Raw genomic sequence first — 26308 nt, forward strand, 5'->3', positions numbered from 1 at the left:
TTCTATTCTCTTCATTTGGGCAGGACTTCCATTTTCTGAAGGAAGTCTTCTCCCCTTGTATAGCTTCCATGACTCTACTTGTTAGTCACACTAGCATTCTGCTGAACTTGGTGGTACCTTTCCTCTTTCTTGGTATACATTCTAACTGAGCTTCAATTATTGTGATTTTAAATAAGTTCTATGCTTTCTGGAGTGATTTGACCTTTCTGACTTTCCGTTTCAGCATCCTTTTTACTGGTTCCCTCATTTCTGAGAAGTTTCCTCTTCTGAAGTCCAACACATCCTTGGCAATGCTCCACTTGCATATAAGCTGAATTGGATCACACTGTGGTCACTGTTCCCCAATGGTTCTACTACTCTGACATCTCACACCAGGTCCTGGGCACCACTCAGGATTAAGTCCAAGGTCACCTTTTCTCTGGTTGGTGACGTGACAAACTGTTCTAAGGCACAGTCATTTATCATGTCAATTTAGCCTCTCTGTCAATACCTGCATGTGAATTTGCCCAGTTTATGTGAGGGTAATTGAAGTCACACATTATTACAGCTCTGTCTTCTTTGATGCTTCTCTGGTTTGCTTCTCCAACTCCAGGTCACTCTCCATGCTTTGATCCAGAGGACGATAGTACGTCCCTGGAAACCTGTTTCCTTTCAGTCCATGTACTGTTACCCATAATGATTCTGTGGAGGACTCTGGTCCTCTTGGGTTTTCTAGCTTGTTTGAGTCTATCCCTTCTTTAATATAAAGTGCTACTCTACCCTCAGTCTGATCCTGTCTGTCCTTTATGTAGAGTTTGTACCCTGCAATAACAGTGTTCTACTGGTGTTCTCACCATTGCACCAGGTTTCCTTTATGCCCACTATATCTATGTTTTCATTAGCAGCCAAACTCATTCATTCATTCATTCATTTAGCAAGTTTATAGGTGGCATTTTAGTGCAAAACCTCCCATGATGGCACACCATAAAAACCATATAATAAAACTCAATGTAAAAAAAGAACACATTTCAGAAACAGCAGCAATAAAACCAGTAAAATCCACCAGAAGTTATAAAAAAGCTAACCAGCTATACAACATGCTAGAATGCCTGGGCAAATTTTTTAAAAGGCCTTAGCTTGGCACTGAAAATACAACAGTGTTGCTGCCAGTCGAGATTTTCTGAGCAGGCATTGCTTATGTGGGCTGTCATGATTTGAGAAAGCCCTGGTCATCACCACATAACCTTGGATGGAGAATGGTCCCAGAAGAGGTCCTTTGTTGATGAACAGAAGTTTTGGTTAGGCCTTTGTAGTAGAAGCACATCTCAACCCATTTAGGGCCAGCAATTTGAATTTCACCCAGAAATGGACCAGCAGCCAGCGTGGCTATATATACACGTGAGATATGTGTTCCCTATAGCTGGTTACTATTTGTAGACTAGCAGCTCTATTTTATCCTAAATTTCTGAGAAAGCCCACATACAACACATTGCAACAGTTGATTCTAGACTCCTACTACTAGAATGGGCAATTGTGGCCTGGCCCTCTCTGTCCAGAAAAGAGTACCAATTGGTTCATTAGACTTAGCTTATGAAAGGTGGTGTGTGCCACTGAAAGAACAGAACAAATGCCACTTGAGTTTCCAGTGAAAAGGCTGACTGTTTCAGTACCAACCAACTGATTCATTAGAAGGAGTTCAGCCCAGCCCAGAACAAAATGAACATCACTTCTCCAGTTAGACAAACCATCTACCAACAGAATCTCTATCTTATCTTTCTTATCTTGATTGATTTTAGTTTATTGGCCCTCATCTAGTCCATTGCGAATTCTGGATACCAATTCAACACACCCACACCCGTGAATAGGAGAGGAGAGCTGGTCTTGTGGTAGCAAGCATGACTTGTCCCCTTAGCTAAGCAGGGTCTGCCCTGGTTATATATGAATGGGAGACTAGAAGTGTGAGCACTGTAAGATATTCCCCTCAGGGGATGGAGGCACTCTGGGAAGAGCAGAAGGTTCCAAGTTCCCTCCCTGGCTTCTCCAAGATAGGGCTGAGAGAGATTCCTGCCTGCAACCTTGGAGAAGCCGCTGCCAGTCTGTGAAGACAATATTGAGCTAGATAGACCAATGGTCTGACTCAGTATATGGCAGCTTCCTATGTTCCTATGAATACCTTGAAAATGAGAAAAGATCTGGGTGTCTTCCGTGTACAGATGGCAATTCATTTCAAATCTCTAGATGACATCATTTGACAGTTTCCTTTAAAGAACATGGGAGAAAAGATGGAGTCTTGCGGTGCTGCCTTCATTATTGTAGTGGAGGCAGTGCTGCACAACTGTGATAGTGCAATTTTTAACTGGAGTGCAGATTAAGTGCGGAACTCCTCTGTTCCGCACACACAGGGGAAGGGGCAGGGGCATTGCTGAAACACCTGTGATACCTTGCACTGTATATGGGCCAATGTGTGAAAGGGGAAGAAAGATGATGTTGGGGTTCAGTACACATCTGTGTAGAGACACAAATTGCATCTTTTTTGGAATCCCTGACAGGTGGACATTGAGAGAGGCAATTCAGTGTCTGGAGTGAAAGCAGGTTTTGCTCATACCAGGCTTCACTCACACACCACAGTATTCCTAAGTCAGCACTTTATTTTCCCCAATAGATCTGAGTAGCAGCCTTTCATCTATATGGGATCACCACTTGTCCGGGCAGACAAAAAGTGTTATTTGCCTCTAGCGATCCATTAGGACAGTTTAGCTTTGTCTCAACTTACAGCCTGCTTATTATTTTTACCATAGAAACACTGAGAACTGAGTCAGCTCCTATCTGTACAATCCCATGCCTTCATCTTTGTGGCCCTGCCTTGGTTCTCATGCTAGATTCTTGTAAGCAGATGTGATAGGAATGTTACAGACCGGATTTATGTTAGTTCTGTTTACCGAGGACAGACAATACGTAATGCTTCATTTGTCTTAGCCTTTTGTTTGTTTTGTTTGAGAAATGATGGTGCCTTCAAAACCCTCTGTTAACAAAACCTCTTCTGTCCATATCACGGCTTCCTTGCTCTTGTCCTGTGACATAAATCACTGTGCTTTTCCTTCCATTGGTGGTATGACTGTCATAGAGAGCTGATTGGATAGTGTCCATGATATCTCTAATGACATAATCCTCTTCCCTCATTTTCCCAATTCTATGTAACTTTAGACATCAACAGTCCTATCCAAACATAATTTTGTTGCAAAGACATGCATATACATTGTACATTGCACAGAATGTAGGTAACTTATTTCATCCAGGGCACAGCTACAACCCATGCTAATAATAATCAATAAATCAATAAATCTGCAAAAAATACAAGCTACCTGTAGCCAGAGATTGGTGGGACCATAAGTTGTTGAAAATGAAGATGCAAAAATGTTATGGGACTTCCGACTACAAACAAACATCTGCCACACAATACACCAGATATAACTGTAGTCAAGAAGAAAGAAAAACAAGTTAAAATAATCGACATAGCAATACCAGGGGATAGCAGAATAGAAGAAAAAGAAATAGAAAAAAAATCACCAAATACAAAGATCTACAAATTGAAATTGAAAGGCTGTGGCAGAAAAAAACCAAAATAATCCCAGTGGTAATTGGCGCCCTAAGTGCAATTCCAAAACAACTTGAACAGCACCTCAACACCATAGGGGCCACAGAAATCACCATCAACCAATTACAAAAAGCAGCTTTACAGGGAACAGCCTATATTCTGTGACGATATCTATAATAATAACAGCAACAATGTTGATAATAAAATTCAGGCATCCCAGGTCCTTGGGAAGGACTTGATGTCTGGCTAAAATAAACCAGTCAATAACACCTGTCTGACTGTGTAAATAAATAAATAATTAAATTAAATTAAATTAAATGTCTATTTATCCTTATGCTGTTTCTGCAGTAGTCCCAGCCTACTGTGGAGAGTGGGACAGCATAGACTGAATCCACTACATGCATGGATTTTAGGAATCAGGTTAATCTATGAAAATTATGAAAAAAGAGATGCTGAAATCACACTCGGAGTACTAGTTGGTGATGACCACCTAAAGGGCAAATGCATGAGGGGGGGAACAGGAGTGCACTGGCTAGCCATGGCTGCTGACTTTCCTTGTATTCATAGCTTGCTTCTAATGACAAACACTGAATGTGGAGAGCCAGAAGGTGTGGCCACAGAGTACATCTGTGCAAGGGAATGACTAGCTGGTCCCTTTTGTCAAGGGGGTCATCATGTCTGAAGAGGGTTTTAGAACAGCATGGATGGACAAACCTTTCTTTTAAAATATACAGCTAAAAGCAGACATGCTCATGAAAGCACTCATAAGGATATCCCACCCTTCATTTCTTTTTTCAAATATCAATGTAAATATGGTAAGAAAGCCAACTGCCAACAATTGGAAGGAAAACCACCGTGTAAGATCCTGCTTATCAGCATTTAAAGTATGGTAATTTATCTAAAATACATCGCTGTGAACATATGGAGGCCTGTGCTGCTTCATTTGAGAGTTTCAAGAGAACTGTAATTGTGTGGTTATTGTGCTGGAAAAGGTCTATTGAAAATTGGATGTAGTGCCCCAAACAGATTTTCTTTCTTCCTTCCTTTCTTCCTTCCTTCCCTTTTGCATAACTGTACACTTTGAGGACTGCAAAACTGTATAAACAAGATAGACTGAAGTTGAAATCACTTAACATCAGCCTTGTGCATTCTGCTTTGAAAACAGCACTTTCGACTTATGTCTGTGTTTACAGAATCACCAGTAGACTGGTTCCTTTAATGAGCTGTAACTAAGAGCAGATTCACAGGGAACATCAAGTACTTTTTCAGAATTCAGCCCAGTAACTGAAAGCATTTGATCTTTTATTGGCATGGCAAGGCTGTTGTAAAAAGAAAGAAATGCGCTGAGGATTCAGAGCTGAATAACTGCAGATGGCTTCCCCAGAAGCTATGCTCATATTGTTAGAGTTATGAACTGCTTAATAAGCAGCTAAAGGAAATGTGTGTGTGATAGGCATTTGCCCGTGTGTGTGTGTGTGTGTGCGCGCGCGCACACACACACACTACACAATAAGCACAATATCTGTTTCTCTACCTGTACATCTATCTAGTATGTATATGTGCATTTGCTCCCATAATAATGTGCATTTGTCATGATTTTTCTTTTCTAGGTTCTCAACAAACACACTTAAGGTTAATAGAAGACTTGCATGGCTATCACAGTTTCTACAACTGAATTCTTTCTAGGGAATCTTTCCATTGTACATACATGTAGAGAAATAATATGTACACAGATGTCTCCTATCTGGAGAAGACGACTATATTTTTCTCGAGAATGTGATTTAGTTTGATAAATGCATGGATAGGCTGCAACAAGATACTTTAGGCGATGCAAAATGCAGTACTGGAGCTGTGTTTAGTCATGGCATGGCAAATCCATTTATGAGTCCCCTGAGACAGCCCTGCTGGGCTAGAATAACAGCTCCATTATTCAACGCTTCATGTCTATCACCCTTCACTTATTAGCATAGTTTCGAGGTTAAACAATGGCGTGAGTTCTCTCTGTGTATCCTCCTACTTATTCATTATCAAATTACTTTACAATGTTTATTTAGCTTTCTATCATGCAGATCAAACATACAAAGTTTGAACTGCATAGCATTCTCAATAACATTGGTATCAAAGTTGAAAATGTCAAAGAAACAGCAGCAGCAAAAAAAGGAAGGCAGGAAGGGGGGGGGGAGAGATAAAAGAAGCCTGATACTTCCTCGAGAGGGTTCCCCTTTAGTTCCTAGTGTTAATGTTAGAGCCTTCATTTGTGAGCCACAAACACAAAGTGGGGTTTTTTTGTGGGGGGCACTTTTATCAATTTATGTCTTGATCAGAAATGGCTTCTCCACTTAAGTCAGTAGGGCTAAATTATCATACATCAGGATGCCAGAGCCTTGACATCAGGAAGACTTAACAATATGATTAATTGAGTTAAAATAAGTACATAAATAAAATAATAGGACTTAATTAGATTAAATGCAAGCAATGTAGCTTAAGTGACTTGTCAAAACCTTTGGTATTTATCCAAGGAAACAGTTGATCTCAGGATTAAATATAACTGATGTGCTCCATTAGTAGGATGTGTCTCATATATATGTGTGTCTGTGTGTGTGTGTGTGTGTGTGTGTGTGTAATATAGCCATTGCCAAGATTCCAGCAATTTGTTTTTAATCTGACTCATGCTGAACTATATAATGATCTAAAATAACTCATCTTTATGCAGCACACATATATCTGATGCGGCACATCTTAGCTTGGCTGAAGTCCTTGGATGGCTGTGGAGATACAGTTTCAAATTCACTTGGTTGTGATAAGATATTTAAGCAAACATTTGAGCAAATTTGTGGTGCAGCTGAAATTTCCCCCTGAAATTCTTAGAGTTCTGTCCCAAATTCTTCTTTTTCCAAATCAGACCTGTGGGGGCACTTTGAATCAGTCCTGTGGCATGAGGAGAATATTAATTCCCTTCCCCTACATGATTTGCTGAATTCTCTCTCTCTCTCTCTCTCTCTTTCTCTCTCTCTCTCTCTCTCACACACACACACACAATATGTGTCCATATGATTTTCCTTTGTGGCAAAGCATTAGGACTATGATTCTGAGGTGAAGAGTGAGATGGCCCTCCACCCACATCATGACTCTAATAGAAATCAGCCCAATCCTTCAACTTCTTCTTTTAAAAAGAAAAATATGCTGGGTGTTCCAGTTATGGGATTCCCATGTCATGTCTGGTTTGGCCTCCAAGGAGAAGAGGAATGACATACATGGAAATTTGCTATGTTCCCTCACTATTATTGTTGTTTGGGCATCAGCTGAAAACTTGTTTGTTTGCTTAGGTTGTTGGCAGCTTTTACATTTGGTGGCTCACTGGTTTTTATTTACATTTTTCCTGCTCTGATATTTGCTGTTGTTTAATCTTGGTTCTTATAGAAATTTAGTGCAGTGCCTATTGGTCTATTAGTGCAGTGCCTATTGGTCTGATCACCATTGGTGACCTTGCTTTACTTCCAGGTGAGTGATGGTGGCAGTTAGTTCTCGTTCTCTCTCTCTCTCTCTCTGCATCTCTGTGGGTAATGGCAGATTCATCAGTGCCTGGCACACTTAAATTAAATCCCACAATTAGCTGCTGCCTGTTTCCATCTCTAGAATTAGGCAGAAAATGATCCCAACTCTCATTGTAGGGTCCTGCTTCAATCTAGAGGGAGGGAGGGAAAAGATGGCAATTGGCAGCATCCAGCCTCCAGTGCTGCTGAATCTGCCACTGCCTGCAGTGAAAAGGTTATAAGAAGGGTTAAAAGGAAGAGAGAAGTCCCACCTCCCTGGCTAAAAAGGCTAAGCTCTTCCACAACAGGAAGATAAAATATTTTATGGGTGGCACATTTTGGAGGTTTAATTACAAGTCTGTTTCAGTGTATTTGATTGTTTTATGGTAAAATTCTCAATAGAATTATAAGTACTCTTGACTAGTTTTTGGTCAAAAGGTTATAAATCTTTTAAGCAAGCAGGCAATATAAATGTAACTAGTGAATCATCATCATCCATTAATTTCCCCCCCTGACAGCCAGACTAACAAAGCAATGGTGCTTCTGAAGAGTTCCAGTCTAAAGCTGCTCCAGTGCACAGGGTGGCAAATTCTGGTGACCTCCCCTTTCCCGGAGGCACTCTGTGACACTTTAAAATATGTCCATGAAGACTGCACAACCCTCGGGGTCATGTTTTTGGGTGGCACAGAGCACTTTTTGGAAAGGAGTGGTGGCTGAAATTTGTAACCTCTAGTTCATGAGTAGTGGAGAAGCACCAGTACTTCTTCCATAGCACGGTGCTTTGTTAAGTCTTGATGTCAGCCACTGAGAGTAACACTCCAAATGCTGGGTTTTCCACTCATAAGGCAAATGGAGAGTGGCAGGGGAGAATCAGCATGTGGATAAGTGCTTAACACTTCCAGCTTCCTATAACTTTCTCTGCCAGTGCCCCTCCCATGCACCTTGTAAAAGAACCATTGTCCAGACATAAATTGTATTGTGTGTACAGTGCCCATGTGGATTTGCTGGCTCCAAGTAACCAATGTTTGGACACAATCTTGATTGAGCAACAACTCACTGGTGCCATAGCCCTGCATATTCTTAGAAGCTTAAACCCCCTGCATGGAGGTTTCTGTAAGAACTAGCGTTTAGTTTGCAATAGGAGTGTGCATGGACCAGTCCGGGGCCATACAAAAGGCCTCCGGACCAGTCCGGAATTCGGCTGGTCTGGCGGTTCGGCAGGGGCGGGGAATGTGTCTTTAAGAGGGTAGTACTTCCCCTCCCCCGCCACTCTTCCCCCTCCAGTGCTGGACTTTCCAAAAACGTTTTTGGGGCAGCAGAGTTCCTCCCTGCCACCCCTGCCCCCGTCGCTGTCTTCAAAGAGTTAACAAGTAGAAAAAGCTGGCGCCATGCATGCACCCTTTGTGGCACGCGCTCGTTTTTGCCGCTGGCGCGCGTGCATGCCACATACATCATTGTGATGTATGCGGTGTGCGCACCAGCGGTGACAACGGGTGCGCGCCACGAAGGGTGCATGCGTGGCGCCAGCTTTTTCTACTTGTTAACTCGTTGAAGACAACAACGGGGGCAGGGGGGGCAGGGAGGAACTCTGCTGCCCCAACAACATTTTTGGAAAGTCCAGCACTGGAGGGGGAAGAGCGGTGTGGGTGGGTAAGTACTACCCCCCCTTAAAGACACACTCCCCCCAGTGCCGGACCACGCCTCCGTGTTTCCGTGCACATCCCTAGTTTGCAAATATTGAGTCTGCTGGTGGTTTGGATGGAAGAATGAGTGGGAGCCTTAGGTAACTATGAAGTATGAGCTCTGATCTGAGACAGGGCCTTTCCAGTTGTGGCCCCTCAACTTTGGAGCACCCTCTGAGAAAAGCTTCTCCATGCTCCCTCCTTCAAGCATTTAAACAAAACAGCTAAAGAGACATATTTTAAGAGAGACTTGTAAATGTTTTATCTGCAGCTCATATCTGGTGGGTTTAAACTTTTTAACTTGCTCTTTGAAATGTGGTTTCCTTGACTTGTATAAATGTTATATTGTTTTTAAATTTGGTTTCTGTGAATTCTATGTTGTTTTTATATTGTTCTATCTAATTTACCAATTTTGTGAGCTGCCCCAAGCAGTAATGCACTGAAGAGGCAGGGTATAAATATTGCAAATAAATATATAAAGTAAGCTTAAAGATTGAAGTATACTCAGTACAAAATAACACCTTCTGTACAATTTTGTTAAAAATTACTATGTACTCACTTACCTTGTCTCCAAAAGATGTTTAATTTTATTCTGTGTTCACAAGCTGTTTAAGAAACATTTCACACATTACAAGAAACAAACCTAAGTTCATAGAACAATAGGGAACAACAGCCAGTCCTGGCTCTCTGACAAGAACAACTTCATGATGTACACATTTTCAAACACCTGTATGTCACATCAACACATACATGTTTAGGTGTATATATATTTTTAGAAGATGTATATTTTTAAAAAGAAAGATGCAAAGCCCCAAGAGCCTTGGGGAAGGCTTCTGACTCTCCACCAATTTACAATAGAAGGGATGAAGTAATGTATTTCCTCTCAGCTTGTCAGGCCATTGTATTGCTTGCTGTCTTGCTTCTGTTTCTTCCTGTGTCCAACTATGAAGCAGACTCAGGCTTTAAAGCTCTGTGCACAGACCTCATTACATTACATTAATTCCTGTCTTCTGCTGGACACAGAAATGTGATGGATTTCCTCTGCTTGCCTGCAAACCTGGCATGTGGGGAAACGACAACTCCTTAATAAAAGGATTGTCAGCTGTCATGTTCTGATGATATACGTTGCTATAATTCGTGCAGGTAGTTTAAAAATAAATGTGTATTCATAGTAAACTGCAAGCTTATTTTGAGTCCTGGAGATGTACTGCATTCAGACTTGCAAGGAATTATCTCTTTTTTATATGTTGCCTTGCGATCTGGATTTGTGCTGGAAAGGAAACTATATTACATTTAAAATGTCTCCAGGCTTAAATAAATCTATGCAAAGTGTTTCATTTTGTAGGCATGGCATCTTTGCCCATTTATTTGGGAGCTGTATATGCTATAAAGAGGAGTGGGTTTAGCACCGATATAATGCTTTTTTGCATGATGAATCACAACAACCTTGGAATATTTTATAGTGCTCTGTTTATCATGCACCCATAGCAGAAGGGCTATATTATACTTTTATAACCTCCTGTTTATAGTACTGAGGTAGGCATCCTTAGTACTAGCTAGGAAATCATCATGGAGAAGTCTGGGAATACAGCCTTACTTTGTGCATAGTCCTGTACCCCAGCTGAAGAAAATCAATGAGGACAAAGCATTGATCTTGCAGAGTGCAAATGCAGTTAGCTCTGAAATACTCTGCTGGGGATTTTGTTATTGAAGTCATTTGATTGCACAACATGTTTGCTAACCAAGTTCTTATCATGCAGCACGTCACTAGGCTAAGCTGAGCTTCAGTGTGTATTATATATATTCAAGAGAAAGGGGGGAGAGAGAGAGAGAGAGAGAGAGATGCGTGTGCACACAAAGAGAAAGAAATTCTTCTTTAGAAGAAAAAAGATTTTGCATATGCAGAGTCTACTTCTTGCATGTTTGCTCAAGGCTAAACCAAATTGCCTTTCTTCAGTGACATTTCACAGTGTCACCAAATATATGAACATCTCACAAAAGCTGTGTGAATATGAATTGCTCCAGAAAAAATATTATCTTCAGCTATGATGAATTTTATGTTATTCTGTATGAGGAGGTCAATTTGTTTTCTTTCCCCCCTAGTATTATGAAAGGAGTAAATGTGACCAAGTATAACCTGAAGGGCTGACTATATAGACAGATACACTTCTTTATTTATATATGGTCTATATTTCATGCTTGTCAGTGAAAATATTTTTATAACATACAGCCTTCCCAACTGTAAGGAATAAATCAAGTTTTAAAAGTGATTGCAGATGATTCATTTAGTGCTGTCATAATAGAGTGTTTTCTTTAATGAAAATTTATATCATTTTCTATCATGCTGAAATTCAAAGGCATACATTTATATTGAAAGATAGAGAAGGACTGGTGTTTTAGGGCTAACTGCTAACTGATATTTCAGAATAAACGTGTCAATTACTTATGTATATTATCTGACATCGTTTAATCTACATCGAGTTAAGATTTTAATGTTGAAATGGTTTAAATTTAGATCAACTGAAGGTGACCTCTCTAGTACAAGATAACCCAATAAAACCTAATCTGTCTGCCTTCAGGGGAGCCTTAAAGAACCATATTTTTAGCCTGGCTTTTAATGATATCTAGTTTTAATTTTAATTTAATTTTAATCTGGTTTAAATGTTTTGTTTTTATTTTAATTGTTTTATTATGTTTTTTTATTTAATGCAAAACACCCTGAGCCACTTTAGGAAGGATGGTATATAAATTGAATGAATGAATGGATGAGTGAATAAATAAATAAGGCATAATTGATAATCACAGCTAAAAGCTTTAATGTTGTCCGATGGATGACCTTTACCAGGGATTCGACGGAGGGAGTGTGACTCTGTTGGTTCTCTTGGAGCTCTCAGCGGAGTTCAATACCATCGACCATGGTATCCTTCTGGGTCTTCTGAAGGAGCTGGGGATAGGAGACACTGCTTTGCAGTGGTTCCGCTCCCATCTCTCAGGTAGATTCCAGATGGTGGAGCATGGTGACAGTTGCTCCTCAAAGCAGGAGCTGTTATATGAAGTCCCCCAGGGCTCTATTCTGTCACCAATGCTTTTTAATAACTTCATGAAACCGCTGGGTGAGGTCATCAGAAGATTTGGTGCTGGGTGTTATCAGTATGCTGATGACACCCAAATCTACTTTTCTTTTTCATCTGCATAATCAGGAAATGGTGTTAATTCCCTAAATGCCTGCCTACAGGCAGTAATGAGCTGGATGAGGGATAACAAATTGAAGCTGAATCCAAGCAAGATGGAGGTGCTCATTGTAGGTGCTTAGAATCTGAGGGATGAGTTAGATCTCCCTGTGCTGGATGGGGTTACACTCCCCCAGAAGGAGCAGGTACACAGCTTGGGAGTACTCCTGGACCCAGGCCTCACCCTGGTATCTCAGGTGGAGGCCATGGCCAGGAGTGTTTTCTATCAGCTTCGACTGATTCGAAAGCTGTGCCCATTCCTTGAAGAGGACGACCTCAAAACAGTGGTGAACCAGCTGGTAACCTCCAGGCTCGACTACTGCAATACGGTCTACGTGGGGCTGCCTTTGTACATAGTTTGGAAATTTCAGTTAGTTCAAAATGTGGCAGCCAGATTGGTCTCCAGGGCTACTCGGAGAGACCATATTATGCCTGTTTTGAAACAGTTGCACTGGCTAACAATATGTTTCCGGGCAAAATACACGCAATGCTGCCCTGAGGAACTCGGATTGTACCCGTCCAAAGTCACGATTTTGGGAAAAGGACCCAATTGAGCGCCAGAGTGTAGTTGGGCTAATGACTTGGCTTGGAACAGTTCAAGAGCTGAAGGACATAGTGGCCTCCTCTTGTGCACATACGCTGAAGAATAGTGGAGGAGCTTCTCTGAGCATTTATGACCACATGATCTCCGTGGACTTTTCTGGAGCCACAATAAATAAATAAATAAATAAATAAGAACACACATTCCATAATTTATTGGCATGCATGAAACCTGATGAGATCCCCTGATAGAGGCAGAGGTGGAGCCACCATTGTGTGGGTTCCCCCCCAAAAAAGAACCCGGGCTGTGCTGTGGTTCTTGAGTGCTAGGAACTGCTCCTGGCAACCCAGCTACACCTCCTACATCTGATATCACACACAGGGGGTGTGGTCATGTTAGCAAATAGGGCTGCACCCACTGTTTGCGAGTAAACTTTGGCCGGCACCACATTTGTATGATGGCCCGGAGCACCTCTCCCAGCTTGCAGCAGCAGAGAGACGTGTTCCAGGCAGGCTGGGAACCCAGCACTGGCTGGAACTTTTCAAAAATGGAGCTGTGCTGATGTCAGGTGCAGGGGGTGTGGCTGGCTGGGGGCCACCAGCAGTGGGCTGAACAGGGGCCGCTGGTATTTCCGCTCTGCTACTGTATAGAAGGATTGTCTTTTCCTGATCTTGAGTACTGGATTGTTACAAGAAAATATGACTACTAATTTGAACTGCAATTTGGATGGCTGCACCACTGGCTTTGTATTTCCCCCGCAAGCTGGATAAGTAGCCATTTTACACATTAAGATTTACTGATGAAAGTCCTCCAGGGAAGTGAACGAACTGTGCTCTGAACCGCAGTTCGAGCACCTTTTAGGAGCGGTAAATGGAAGCACCTCTAGATTGTATGTGCTGGTGCTGCATGGGGGTACTTGGGCCAAGCACCACCCCAGCAGGAAGCTGCATGGGGTGGCGGAAAGCAGATAAGGAATTGCTCTCCACTTTCTTACAGCTCCTGTGCACCATTTCCAAAAGGTGCTCAAACTGTGGTTTGAACCGCGGTTCATGCACATCCGTAATCAGTGGGTGTTCTCACAGTTTCTCTCTCTGATGGTCTCTATTCTTTAGAATTCTCATTTGTTCCTTTTCTGTTCTATTTATTCTGAGGCTCTGTTTTCATTCCTTTACTGTTGCTACTGATTTCTGGATTATTATTATTATTTCTTTTAAGAAGTGAATTGCTTAAACTGCAAATATATATATTATAAACCCTCTTAGGAACCATTCCAACAAAAGGCAGTGTAATTACAAATGAATGAATGAATGAATGTGATGCTTTGCCATCATGAATGAAATCACAAAAGCTGACATGACATCAGTAAAGGTGGTGTGGTGCACAAAGGTTGAAGCATCATGAGAAAGCAGGTGGTGTGAGTACAGTATAAAGAATGTTCAATTGTGCAAATGTGACACTTACTTGAGTGAATTCTTTGCAATATGGTGTGTTTTGGAGGGGCTTGTAGAATATTTTGGGTCGGAATTCAGATTTTCAGCCCTAGTTCCATTTCCCCTTACAAATTTAAGCAGTTGTCCACTACATTTTGGCTCTCTTATTCCTGGGCAAGTTTTCATCCATCCAAAAAATTTCATGTAATAAATGTTTTGCCCAAAGTCTTTTTTCAGTTCCCTATATTTTTCCCATTCAACCATGCCATCATGCTCACTTTCCTCAAGAATTCAAAACCATCCTTCTTTTCAAAGCATATAAAACGTAGAAAAAAAGCAACCGAGTATTGCAGATAGACACACTCAATGTACTGTTAAATTAATGAGATAAGTGTTAACTTCACTTGCTGAATCACTTCCTTTTTGTCTCTTCTATGCTATGGTCCTTTATCGCTTTGGCTACATAGACATGACCAATATTTGACAGTAAGCTGGAATGGTAATTAATGTATCACCAGTGTTATTAAGAAAATAGCTATGTAGAAGGTTTCCTCATTCCTGGGACTATGCTTTTAAAGTGTATTGTTTTATTTGGATGTAATTATCTATTTTTAGTGTACACTATATTACACTTGTAATGGATCTGTAAATTCTCCTTCTGACCACCACATCTCTTTCCTGACTGTCTGTGCATTGCCATGAATTTTAAAGAGTATTGTGTGGCTCGTGACAATTAGATGTGTGAAGGCAGCTAGTCAGAGGTTTGAGAAACTGTCAGGTGGACATGCCATTTATGTTTACAGTTGTGACCAGTACACAATATTGCCCATGGACAATAATCCCCCCCCCCCCGTACACATACATATAGAAAAAGAGAGAGAGGCTGACATACTGTGCAAGAGTATGTCAGCCTAGTAGCACTGTGTTGGCACAATTTGAACAAGTTGTGCAAATTGCATCACAAAAGAGTAAGTCAATTAGAAATAAGGTCTTACTCTTGTGTAAACAGGTATGCAGTCTAGGGGTGCTTCTGGATCCAAGCCTCTCCCAGGTTGAGGCGGTGGCCAGAAGTGCCTTCTATCAGCTTTGGTTGATACGCCAGCTGCATCCATTTCTTGAGATGAACAACTTCAAAACAGTGGTACATCTGCTGGTAACCTCCAGACTGCATTACTGCAATGCGCTCCATGTGGGGCTGCCCTTGTATGTAGTCCAGAAATTACAGTTGGTCCAGAATGCGGCAGCCAGGTTGGTCTCTGGGTCATCTCAGAGAGATCATATTACTCCCATATTGAAGGAGCTTCACTGGCTGCCAATAAGTTTCCGGGCAAAATACAAGGTGTTGGTTATAACCTATAAAGCCTTAAACAGCTTGGGCCCTGGGTATTTAAGAGAACATAGGTGGAACTGAGGGGGGGCAGCCAGGGCACGTGCCCTAGGCACCACTGAGGAGGGGGCACCATGCCAGTTCCTGCCACCCCTACTCCATTGCCCACCTGCCCAGCCCCAGGGCCCCTCAGCCACTTGCCATCCTGCTTGCCTTGCCTCCGGATCCGGCCTAGGATCGGTGAGGCCTAGGATCTGAGCAGCCTGCAAACTGCAGAGCTCTTCTCTCCCCGCCTCTCAGCTGATCGGCGGGTGGGCGGGGCTTCCAGAGAGGCCTCCCAGTAGGCCCCACTGAAGCCTGAACTTGGCAGGCCCCAAGCAAGCCAGGAATGAGGCAGGCAGAGTTCTCTGCTGCAGACGCTCTGCCCAGACCACCCAGCACAGTGTTTGCAAGATAGACTGTGAATTCCTTTTTCTGGTTACCCCACCCCCACCCTGGGTATATAGGGATCTGCTTGCCATAGGGCTTTCATATGGGGTGGAGGGAGAGACTGAGAAGTCTCTGAATATTTAATTTAAAACAGATTGAAAAATTTCTGGCTTTAAATTTCTGACTTTTTACTATCTAAAAAGGCCTATAAGTGGCTTGTTTCATGGCAGGAAATTACAAAAACTTCTGGAACAAATATTTGTTCATTCATTCATTCATTCATTTATAAATGCACTTATGTTCAAGTTGTTTTGCAACCCAGAAGGTCTGAGTGAGAACTGTGAAGCATGTGTTGTGCTTTCATTTCATTTCTCTTGTGTGTGAACTGCTCTCCAATAACTTGCAGGGACTTCAGGGTAAATCTGGCCAACATGTGAATGCAGCACTGCCATTCCAGAGGAGATGTGTGTTAAAGGGCTTTAAAAGCCTTGTGTGAAAAACCTGGAATAAACTTTACTGAATTTGTTCAGAATTCTGGAAAAACAAGCATAGGCTCACCCTGCATGGTTGAAAGTCTCCTTTGCTAATCTGCAGAGAGGGGGCCAATTTAAAAATTAGTGTTGCTAGTGTGTTCTAGGCATTAAAAGAAGCACAAATATACAGTACTCGATGTATATCTCTATATATTGTGAAGTGTGTGTATTCAGTGAAATGTATTTCCAGACAGCATACTTATTTTGAAATATCAGACTTAAATCCTTGGGGGCCTGGACTTTGAGGGGCTGGGGGCCCATTTTAAAATCTCAGCTTGGCCCATTCCAACCTTGCTATGCCCCTGGCGGTCACTACCCATGGGTTTCTGCACAACACCTGCACAGAAGAAACATGTAGAAAATGTGTCTCTTGTAAATTAACCCTGAATTTTCCATCCATTACTGGGATATCTGAGAGTTAGAGTCAATAATAAAAGAACAGCAAACTGCTTGTGACAGGAAGGGGCAAATTACAATGATTTCTTAGTCTGGCAGGGGCTGGTTTTGGCCCTGGCAGAACTTGGCTGTCTGCCCCTGTTGCAAATTCCTCTGTCTAGTGTGGCAAACTAATGCATCCTCCTCTCTCCTGGTGCCAAAGTAAGCTCTAGTGTGGTGAATGCACATATACCCCATCATGAGTTAACAGTCATCACAAGACAAAGGCTGGCAGGAATCATTCACTGGTTTATAGACCCACCACCACCTTCTTCTCCCCCTGTTTTGCTAGTGGCTATTTGGGCAGGTGATCCTCTAGTCTAGGACAAAGTCATGTTTTTTAAAAAACATGAGATGAGACAGAGAAAATGACACTTGGAATCCTCACATAACTCCAAACTGTTGTTCTAAGTCTTTAACAGAGATGGCTCATTTTTTCAGGTTTTGATCAAAAACCATGTCTAGATGGTACAATGTTCCTTTTAACAGGGATTTCCAGATATTGTTGACTACAAGTCCCATCATTCCTGTTTGGACAGGGGTGCAATTTCAGTGCTTGCCCTAGGCGCCATTTTCCCTAGATACGCCTCTGTAAGAGAATATCTTCATCATGAACCCCACCCCCACTGAGATCATCTGGAGAGGTCCGTTGGCATTTGCCACCGGCTCGTCTGGTGGCCACTCGGATGGGCCTTCTCCACTGCTGCCCCGAGGCTTTGGAATGTGTTCCCTAGTGAAATAAGAGCCTCCCCATCTCTGACAGCTTTTAAAATGTTTTTAAAGATGCATCTGTTCACCCAGGCTTTTAATTAATATTGTTTTCATGGTTTTAATGCTGTTTTAAAATATTGTTTTAAAAATTTTAAATTGTTGTAATGTTTTAAACTTTTTCTTTTTGTTTTAACTTTAAACTTTTTGTTTTTGTTTTACTTTCTGTTTTTATTTTGTAAACCGCCCAGAGATGTAAGTTTGGGGCGGTATAAAAATATGTCAAACAAACAAATAATGCAATTTGTGTGGTTTTTGCATTTGCAAAATTTATGCAAATACAATGTTATGCAAATTGTACAATCACATTGTTATGGTGTACTCTCGCATAGTATATCAGTCAGAGAGTCATGATCTAGTGGCTTTGGTGGACTTGTGATTCATGGCATCAGAACTTTGGATCATGCTACAGGAGGTTGCACAGCTTGCTTGCTTTATCATGTCTGGCTACTTGAGACAAATTTTAGGTCAGCTAAATTTAAGCTCCCCATTCCCACTATTGCTCCTCACGTCTGTAACACTGGCAACAAAGGAAGCCTGCAGCAGATCCTGATGGACCAGCCTCAGAATTGTGAGTCCCAAATTACAGCCACTAAACTATAGCTCAAGCCCAAGCTACTCCCCCACCTGCATTCCCCAGAATGTTGCTCACAGGTACTGTGAGAAATCCATGCCCATATGTCTCCCCTGATTCCCAATGAATGTGAGCATGTTTCCTTAGGACTGCTTTATTCCTATGGAAATTGGAGCCTATGAATACACAGTGTCCTTGGAGGTGCTGACACACATGTCCCACCTCCATGAACTCTAGTATCTGAGTCCATTAATGGCCCTGCAGTGTGCTTGATTTTTTACCCTAAGCAGTGTGGAATGTTTTCAGTTAACATGGAGAATATCTTATGATGTTATGATCTAGCTCAAAAAAAAAAAAAAAAAAGGAAAGGAAAGGAAAGGAAAAAGTACAAAGATGGGATGAGATTGTACAAACACCACAAATGAAAAGAGGTTGTGTAGCAGCAGGTTATGGCAGGTTGTACTCATAATTTTGCTACAATGTTTATTAACTAAGTGCAGTTTTATTGATGTGTTGACCAATGACCATAGTCTGACTTTTCAAATGCTCACCATGTTATTTATGTATTTACTATCCTTAGTCCATCTTGCATGGAGCAAAGAAACATGCCGGCTATTTTTATTTATTTATTTATTAAACCCTATTTAATCACATTATATGGTAGCTTAAAATTTAAGCCAGCTCATGCTCAGTTCATTTGCCCATTGATTACTCTGAATATACTTTCTTCCAGTGAAATGGTTCTGTGTGCTTTTCATAAAATAAACTCAGTCTACCCCCTGCCAGCTTCTAGCACTCTTCAGCATTGCTCCTGGAACCAGTTTAATTATTCATTGTGAACATTCTGAATGTGGGTCTGTTCTTTACTTGTGAATTGCTTGAGAAATGATCTCAATTTTAAGAAAATAGACCTTATGCATCTGTGCTGAATAGTTTAATTTGAACAAATTTCATCCTATGTCTTATTCACAAAAGGACACTTAACACTGTTTGCTATTCACTATTCATGGGGTGTGTGTGAGAGGGAGGGAGGGAGGGAGGGCAGGAGGGAGCAGTGCATGCTCAGCTATGTGAGATGTTGTTGAAAAAATAGGACCCCCCCTCCAAGGCAAACATTAACCAGATAAATATACAGATATTATATACAGATGAGATACGTCTCATTCAGATTTAGATTTTCAGATAATTATGCTCTAGGTTTTTTCCCTTGAATCTTGTGGTATGCAGTGATACAATGCAAGAACAAATATGAAATATCCCATTAAGATTTTTAAAAGAATCTTTGGTCAGGGTATTCCTATGGTCTTGCTGCTCCACTGACCACCACATCCAAATGAATGCCAGTGAAATGTAATTGTCGTTTGCACTCACAGCATTAAAACTCAGCGGCACAGGAACAGCTGCCAACATGCATGCCAATCAAGGGGACACCACAGTGTCCCTGGCATCTTCATCATTGCTCACCCGTCATGTGTTGCACACCAACAATGCTCCTACATTAGCTGTGCATGATGCAATGATGGAAATGTCACAATCATGTCATGCTTCCAATATACATATTCCACACAAGACAACACAACACACCAATAAGTTCCCAGGAACTGTTCAGTGTGCCTCCATGGCCCAGGAGTCAAGAGGGCAGCTACTAGCTCTACTAGCTGCAGCACCAGGCAAGCGTGGGGGGCATTCTGAGGAGACCCCCGTGCTGGGAGGCAGCTTCGAGCCTCCCAGTCAGGGGGCTACTCATGTGTTGCTGTGGTGCGGAGCCACGTCGTGGCAGCACACAATCAGTCAAACGGGGTTAGCAGTGCGCTTTGACCTCACTAACCTCGTTTAAGGGGGAGGGGTACTTATTGTGGTTTGTTGCTGGGAGCTGTGTAGCTCCCGTTGCAACACATGATCACAGGAAAGCGGGCTAGGCTCTCTTAGCCCACTTTCCTGTGGTCGTGAGAATCGCCTCACCAACTAATCCTATCCCTAAAGTATAGTTGTATGTTACATTCACCCTTGCCCTTAAACAAAGTGTACCAAAGTACGCAGTTAGTAGTATCAAAAAATATAAATACTTTTCTAACTATACTGCACCATGAATCAGTTTTAGATGATACACTAATCTGTCCCCTTTAATTGCATGAGGCAGGGGCATGGCATTCATGTCTCTCCCTCATCTGGTGTGCCAGTGGGGTTTTGTTTGAATTTCCCCTCTACATTAGGTTCAGATATGACCCCGCAGGGAATTAGGTGTGGATGTGCCAGGTGGGGTGCCTACATGCCTTCTCCATGCAATTAAAGGGGGGGGGGGTAGTTGGAATGCCCAACTGGCCCTGTGCTACCTATAACACATGGGAGGTCTTCACACAGCAGGCTTTACCGCAAGTTTTCTGCGAGGCTTTACTGCGAACTTGTCCCCAAAAAACAATGCAAAAAGTGGATTTTTTAAAAACCCAGATATAAATTGGGCTGCACTCTCAACGCACAGTGAAAAACTCGAATTGTGTGTGAAGTACTCGCTGATATCTCACAGGGACTTCTGGGTAAATCTGCGCAATATGCACACCCTCCATTCTGGAGATGCGAGCTAAAGGGCTTTAAAAGCCCTGTGTGAAAAACTCCATGCCTATGGACATTATATTAATACATATGTTTATAGTACTGGCATGACAGCTTCCTAGCTGGTTTGGGGTTTTTGTTGTTGTATTGGCAGCTAGAGACCTTTGTAGCATTTATGCCTTTGTAGGAGATTTGAGTGTTTTGGAGAGGCACTGTATGTCCCCTTCCGAAACTCATTCAAAGTCATACTTTTAATCTCACCTTCAACTTCAAGTCAGTGCAGTCACCTGGAGGGAGTGCTTCAGAACTTAACAGGATTACAGCTTTAAATCTTCAGTATTGTATATTCAAGGTGTTATGAAAATATAAATATGGGCAACCTCTGCTGCAGTGTTTCTTCTTTGCAAGCAGGATTTAATCCTGTTCCCTCTCCCGTGTCTGCAGCAATATGCATTACATCATTGTCTATTTCCAGCTTGTTACATTAATCAAAATCTATCCCATTTATAAAACTGCATGCTGCAACTCAGGCATTTGAAATGCAGAGCGCCAGCAAGCAGCTGCTAGGTACCATGAAGGAAAGAGGTGGGGTAGACTTGAGTAATGTACAAATTGAATTTCAAGTGACTGAGCAGCCTCTTTATCTCTTGATGACACAACCAGGAATTGTGACTGTGTTCTTCAAGGCAATGAATCCCCAGGCCACGGTTCAGTCATAGCGTAGTTTCTATAGCCTTCCCAGCAGTCTTTCCGGAACCACTGATAAGTCTGACCTTTGGGAGGGTGGGAGGGAACGCACAAAGCCTTGATTTCTGCACAGTTAAACTGGACAAAAAAGAACCTGCTTGTGGAACTGAATCACGACTGAGAGGTTGCTTCTGAATTAACATTTAACCAGTGATTTGTGCAGCCCAGTCCTGTGCGTGTTTACACTGTTGTAAGCACTACTGTGTTCAAGTAAGTGGACAAAGGATTGAGTCTCCTTATTCATTTAGAAATTTTACAAGCCACCCTTCAGCACAAAGCTGCTAGGGCAACATAGGTATTCAATAAGAAAACAATGGAAGGGATTCAGTAAAAGAGAGTGGAGCAGTAGCTACACAATCAGTAAAATCAAGTAGAACAGTAAAATAGAAGTTAAAACCAGGTGCTGCAATCTGCTGGAATGCCCTCAAATAAAAGTCTCAGATGCCATAAAAATATAAAAGTTGGTGCCATCCATGTGAGTTTCTCCAAGGAGCTCCATAGGCATACCACCAAAACTGAGAAAGGTTGGATTTAATGGATATTTTCCTTATTACTACGTTGCATGTTTCTGTTTCATGTTCCAGACACAGCATTGTATATGGTTCCCCCCTTTACTGGCTATGTGTCCATTAAAGAAAAGCCACAGCAGATGCAGGAGTGTGGGACAAATTCAATTTCTGATCATGCTGCCTCCCAAAGGGGCAGCCTGAGATCTTCAGGAGCTGCCAGATTCCCACCTTGCTGCCTAGGGATGTGCAAGCCGGCTCGCTCCGGGCTCGAACTGGACCAACTCCCAAAGCGGGGTGCCAGTCCAAGTTCAAACCGGGCTGGTGTCCAGTTCAAAGAATGGGTTTGTGTGCTGGCTCAGGGGCTATACTTGTAAAGGGGAATTCTAGCCAGATTCCCCTGAGCTAGCCCGTAAGCCAGCTCGGCCAGTTTGATGGCTGAACCAGATCGGTTCGGCCAAGCACAAGCCCAGACAAAGTTGATACAAATCCGTTCCAGATTAGAGCCAAACTGGCAAAAACGGTTCCATCCACATCCCTTTCACTGCCTTCTTCAGTAGTATGCGAACGTCTGCCCTACTGCTTCCACCTGCATGTATTTGAAAATATTATGGGATAAAATTACAAACAGTAAGCCAAAACAAGTTTTTATTTGTATTGCAGATGGTATTGCTGTACAACAGATAGAGACATAAGAATTATTTCAGCACCAATAAAAATGAAATGAACCATGTTTAGTAAGAGTGTGCTAACCTGTGCAGTTCAGCCCAAAGCAAATTGCAACAACTTATTCGGTAAGTATACATTTTACAGAGAACCACTTCAAGATAATTTATCAGTACCATCTCACACCAAAGAAATAAAGTTGGAGTATTCTAGATGTGTATTTTTGTGTTAGAAGTGCAGAAGGTTGAATGCTGATTACTTACAAATGTAGTAAAAAAACACCAAACCTGTCTCTTACAGGAAAATAGTGTTGCTATTTATACATGAGATTACAGGTTGTTATTTCTCATTATCCCTCTAGGCGTTTTACTGGGGCAAGTAATAAAATTAGATCTAAAGATATGGAGGCAGTCACTGCACTGCTGAGAATAGCAAAAACGGAGGCTTTACTTTTGTGGATCAGCAGTTAAAGTAAGGAACAACAAGCAAAAGACAAAATAGCCAAACCTGGTCCACAGAACAGAAGGGAGATTTTATTAACTTTTGAAATGCTGTACAGTACATGCACAGACGGAAGGATTCAATTATATCTTTGGATAAAATTGCCCAGCATTTATAGTGCTGCTGGGGAGAGGCTGTAGCTCAGCTGTAAAGCCTCTGGTTTCCATGTAGAATGCCCCATGTTCAATCCCAGTCAGTTCCAGGTAGGATGGTGAAAAAAACCCTCTCTTAAACCTGGGGGAGCTGCTGCCAGCGAGAACAATACTGAACTGGTTGGACCAATAGTCTGACTTGGTATAAGGAGCTTCCTATGTTTTAACATGTGGAAGGAGAAAAAAGCAAATTGGTTTGGAATTTTTAGCTTTCCACACACTAAAATGTATGGAATTGAATTGTCTTGGTTAATTGGAAAGAATACCGGATACATGGAATTAGGGATGTTCACAAATTGTTTTTTGTGATTCAATTCGAGCTCGAATCTGATGCCATAGAATCTGTGTGGATTCAATTTGAATTCGATTCAATTCAAATTCAAATTGATTCTGCCAAATTTTTAAGGGCTAGTGGGCACCAAACAGGGTTGGCTGGCAGGACTCCATTTGTGCCAGCTGCGAAATGATAGGGATTTCCTTTGAAGAAGTCATTTCACAACTGGCAACCCAGAGTCATAAAAATTCCTAAAAATTCACCCCTGGCAGTGATGGCAGAAGCTTAGAGGGGACAAAATGGAGGCTCGAACCACCAAATTGATTTGAGCTTGAATTGAGGGTGATTTGATTTGACCTTGAAATCTGGTAAGCAACCTCAAGGGTTATTTGATTCGAGGTTGAATCACTTGAATTGTTCAGATTTGAGTTGAATCGATTTGGACAGAAATCGATTTGCACATCTCTACATGGAATATTCTAGGGTTCAACAATGATGTCTTTGTGCAGGTTTTTTAAATTAAAAAAATGTTTGAGATTTGGATGAATTTTGTTCTTCTAATTTTTACTGATTATAATAGAGTGTATCCATGTAGAAGAACTGTATCAACTCCTACACTAGTCAAAAAGGCATCAATCAGGGACAGGCTTTTAATATTAGGTTCTGTGGTAAGTAGTAGGATACCTAAGCCCCTGTTCTTCTCCTTGCAGACACTCAACATCAATATCCAGTGGAGTGCGCGCCTGTATGCCCCGCCTCTGGACTGACAGCTCTTTAACCACACCCCTTGCTCTCCACAGTTACATTTTACAATTACACATCCTTGTTCTCCACAATTACAGCCCTTTGTTCTTCACAGTTACATACAAATACTTGTGGAAAGATTCTTCCTGTAATAGAACACTGGGTTGCCCCAGCATTCTAATCATAGGAAGAATGTCTCCATGAGTACAGCATTTGTCTCATCAGACAAATATAGTGATCGTGGAGATCGTGGGTATGGAGTTTTAGCACATGACATAGTGGGGCAGGGATTGCTGGCCTGTTCTCTGGGGCTCACTCTGTATAGCATCCCCACTTTCATAATGCCTGGATTGGGCTCTAGTTAAGCCCAATAGTGTGGACTACCAGATGGAACTCATCCATATATTGAGCCTCCTAGGACTTGACAATTCACATGTTTTTGCTGTCCTAGGCAAGGCAACAACATGACATTTATGAAGCCTCGGGTGAGTTGTTGCACATGGTTAGTAAACAATGTTTGGCTTGGTGGACCACAAATTATGCAAGGCATGGACTAGCTGGCTTTTCAGCCAGCTAATATGCAGCCACCTCAGTCTTCCCTCAAGAAATATCTTCAACCAGATCCTGGATTTCCCTCTACACCACCCACCGCCCTGCATCCTTGCAGGTTCTCCCTTATCCAGCATCACTTCTGCCTGCCTGTCTGTGCAGGCATGGCCTAGCTGCAAAGCTAGCTCACAACCAGTCTGGAGACTGGCTCAGCAGACCTCGCTCAGTCCTCTTAATTGCTTAGGACTTTGCTTCCCTAGGCAGATTTATACTAGATTCTATCCCCCACCCCCCATTGTGTCTAGGCTGAGTCATGGCTTTTTGCTGCTATCAAAAATTGCAGCTCCATAACCCACTAGTAAGAGTGACTTTATTTTCATCTTCAAAGCCAAGCCTCATGCTTGAACCTCAGCAGGAAAGAGACTTTAATTCATACTGGATGACTGTTTCACTAAAAAGCAAAATACTGCCCTGAGGCTGTTAAGGTGTGCCCTCCCCTCTTTCTCCTCTTATGAAGCATGCATTTCTTAGTGCTGCTTGTGTGTGTGTGTGTTTTGCACACGGGTGTCAGCTTCTTCTCTTGCTGCTGCTGCTGCTGTTTGTCTTTGGAGCTCATTAATTGGTTTCAAGTTCCAGCTTGCCGGAGACCTGAGTGTAAAAATTTCAGTCACAACAAAACATTGTAAGTATGATTTGGCAAGCAAATATTCATTAAAGACTCAACACTCTTTCTGATTCCTGAGAACTTGTTTTGTTTGGTTTAAATAGCCAACTTAATCTCAGCTGAAACAGTATTACATTCGCGGCTTGTCATCTCCGCTAGGGTAGAATCTCAAGCTGCTTATGTGGGAGTTAGCACCCTGGGGATAATATGTTAATTACAAAGCAAGGGAATCATGTTCTGCATCAGACTGGTGAAAAGTCTTTATTAACTGCTTGGAAATAGTTAATTCTTCATTAGTCAGGACACTGAACCAGAGGCTGCTGCCCATGAGCCATTGATTGGAGTTTATGGAAGCAATAACTTCCCTGGAAAACATTTGTTACCACACTTATGACCATATTTTAGACGATTAACCTTTCAGGGGAGGTCAACCAACAAAATGGATGTTAACTGCTTGTAACAACCAATATCGTTGCAATGAATATTCAGTTGCCTTTAACACTAACTATGCTTCTCCTCCCCCTCCTCAAATATTTTATCGTAATAGCAAAATCATTAGAGTTTAAGAAATAAGGCAGCGTTTACAGAGCTCTGAGGCAGACATCAAGTTCTGTGCTAGCTGTTGCAGCTGCATCCTTGCTCATGCTGCATGTGCCCCATTCATCAGCTCTGAAGAGAATAGACCAGACCTTGCTCCAATGGAGCCCTGGTCACAGCGGAACTGTTCGGAGCAGAGAGAATTGATTATCATGTGCCTTTCATTTCCTCCAAGGAATGCAGGGAAGTATATATGAGGCTATCCTGTTTTAGCCAGACAACAAGCTATGGCCTAGGTAGACCAAGAGGTTTATTTATTATACTTATAATATATGATGGTCTTTCTTCCATCATAGGCAGCA

The 26308-nt window shown here is 42.0% G+C and overlaps 1 long non-coding RNA gene across 1 annotated transcript; it reads left to right on the plus strand.

Annotated features, from left to right (window-relative positions):
- Positions 1–15206: 15206 nt before the first annotated feature.
- Positions 15207–25458, plus strand: LOC128344079 (uncharacterized). The gene is made up of 3 exons (XR_008315662.1): positions 15207–15238; positions 22523–22653; positions 24163–25458. It is a non-coding gene; the product is annotated as an uncharacterized LOC128344079 (long non-coding RNA).
- Positions 25459–26308: the final 850 nt, after the last annotated feature.

Source organism: Hemicordylus capensis, chromosome 2 (assembly GCF_027244095.1).
Source record: "Hemicordylus capensis ecotype Gifberg chromosome 2, rHemCap1.1.pri, whole genome shotgun sequence".
NCBI lineage: Eukaryota > Metazoa > Chordata > Lepidosauria > Squamata > Cordylidae > Hemicordylus > Hemicordylus capensis.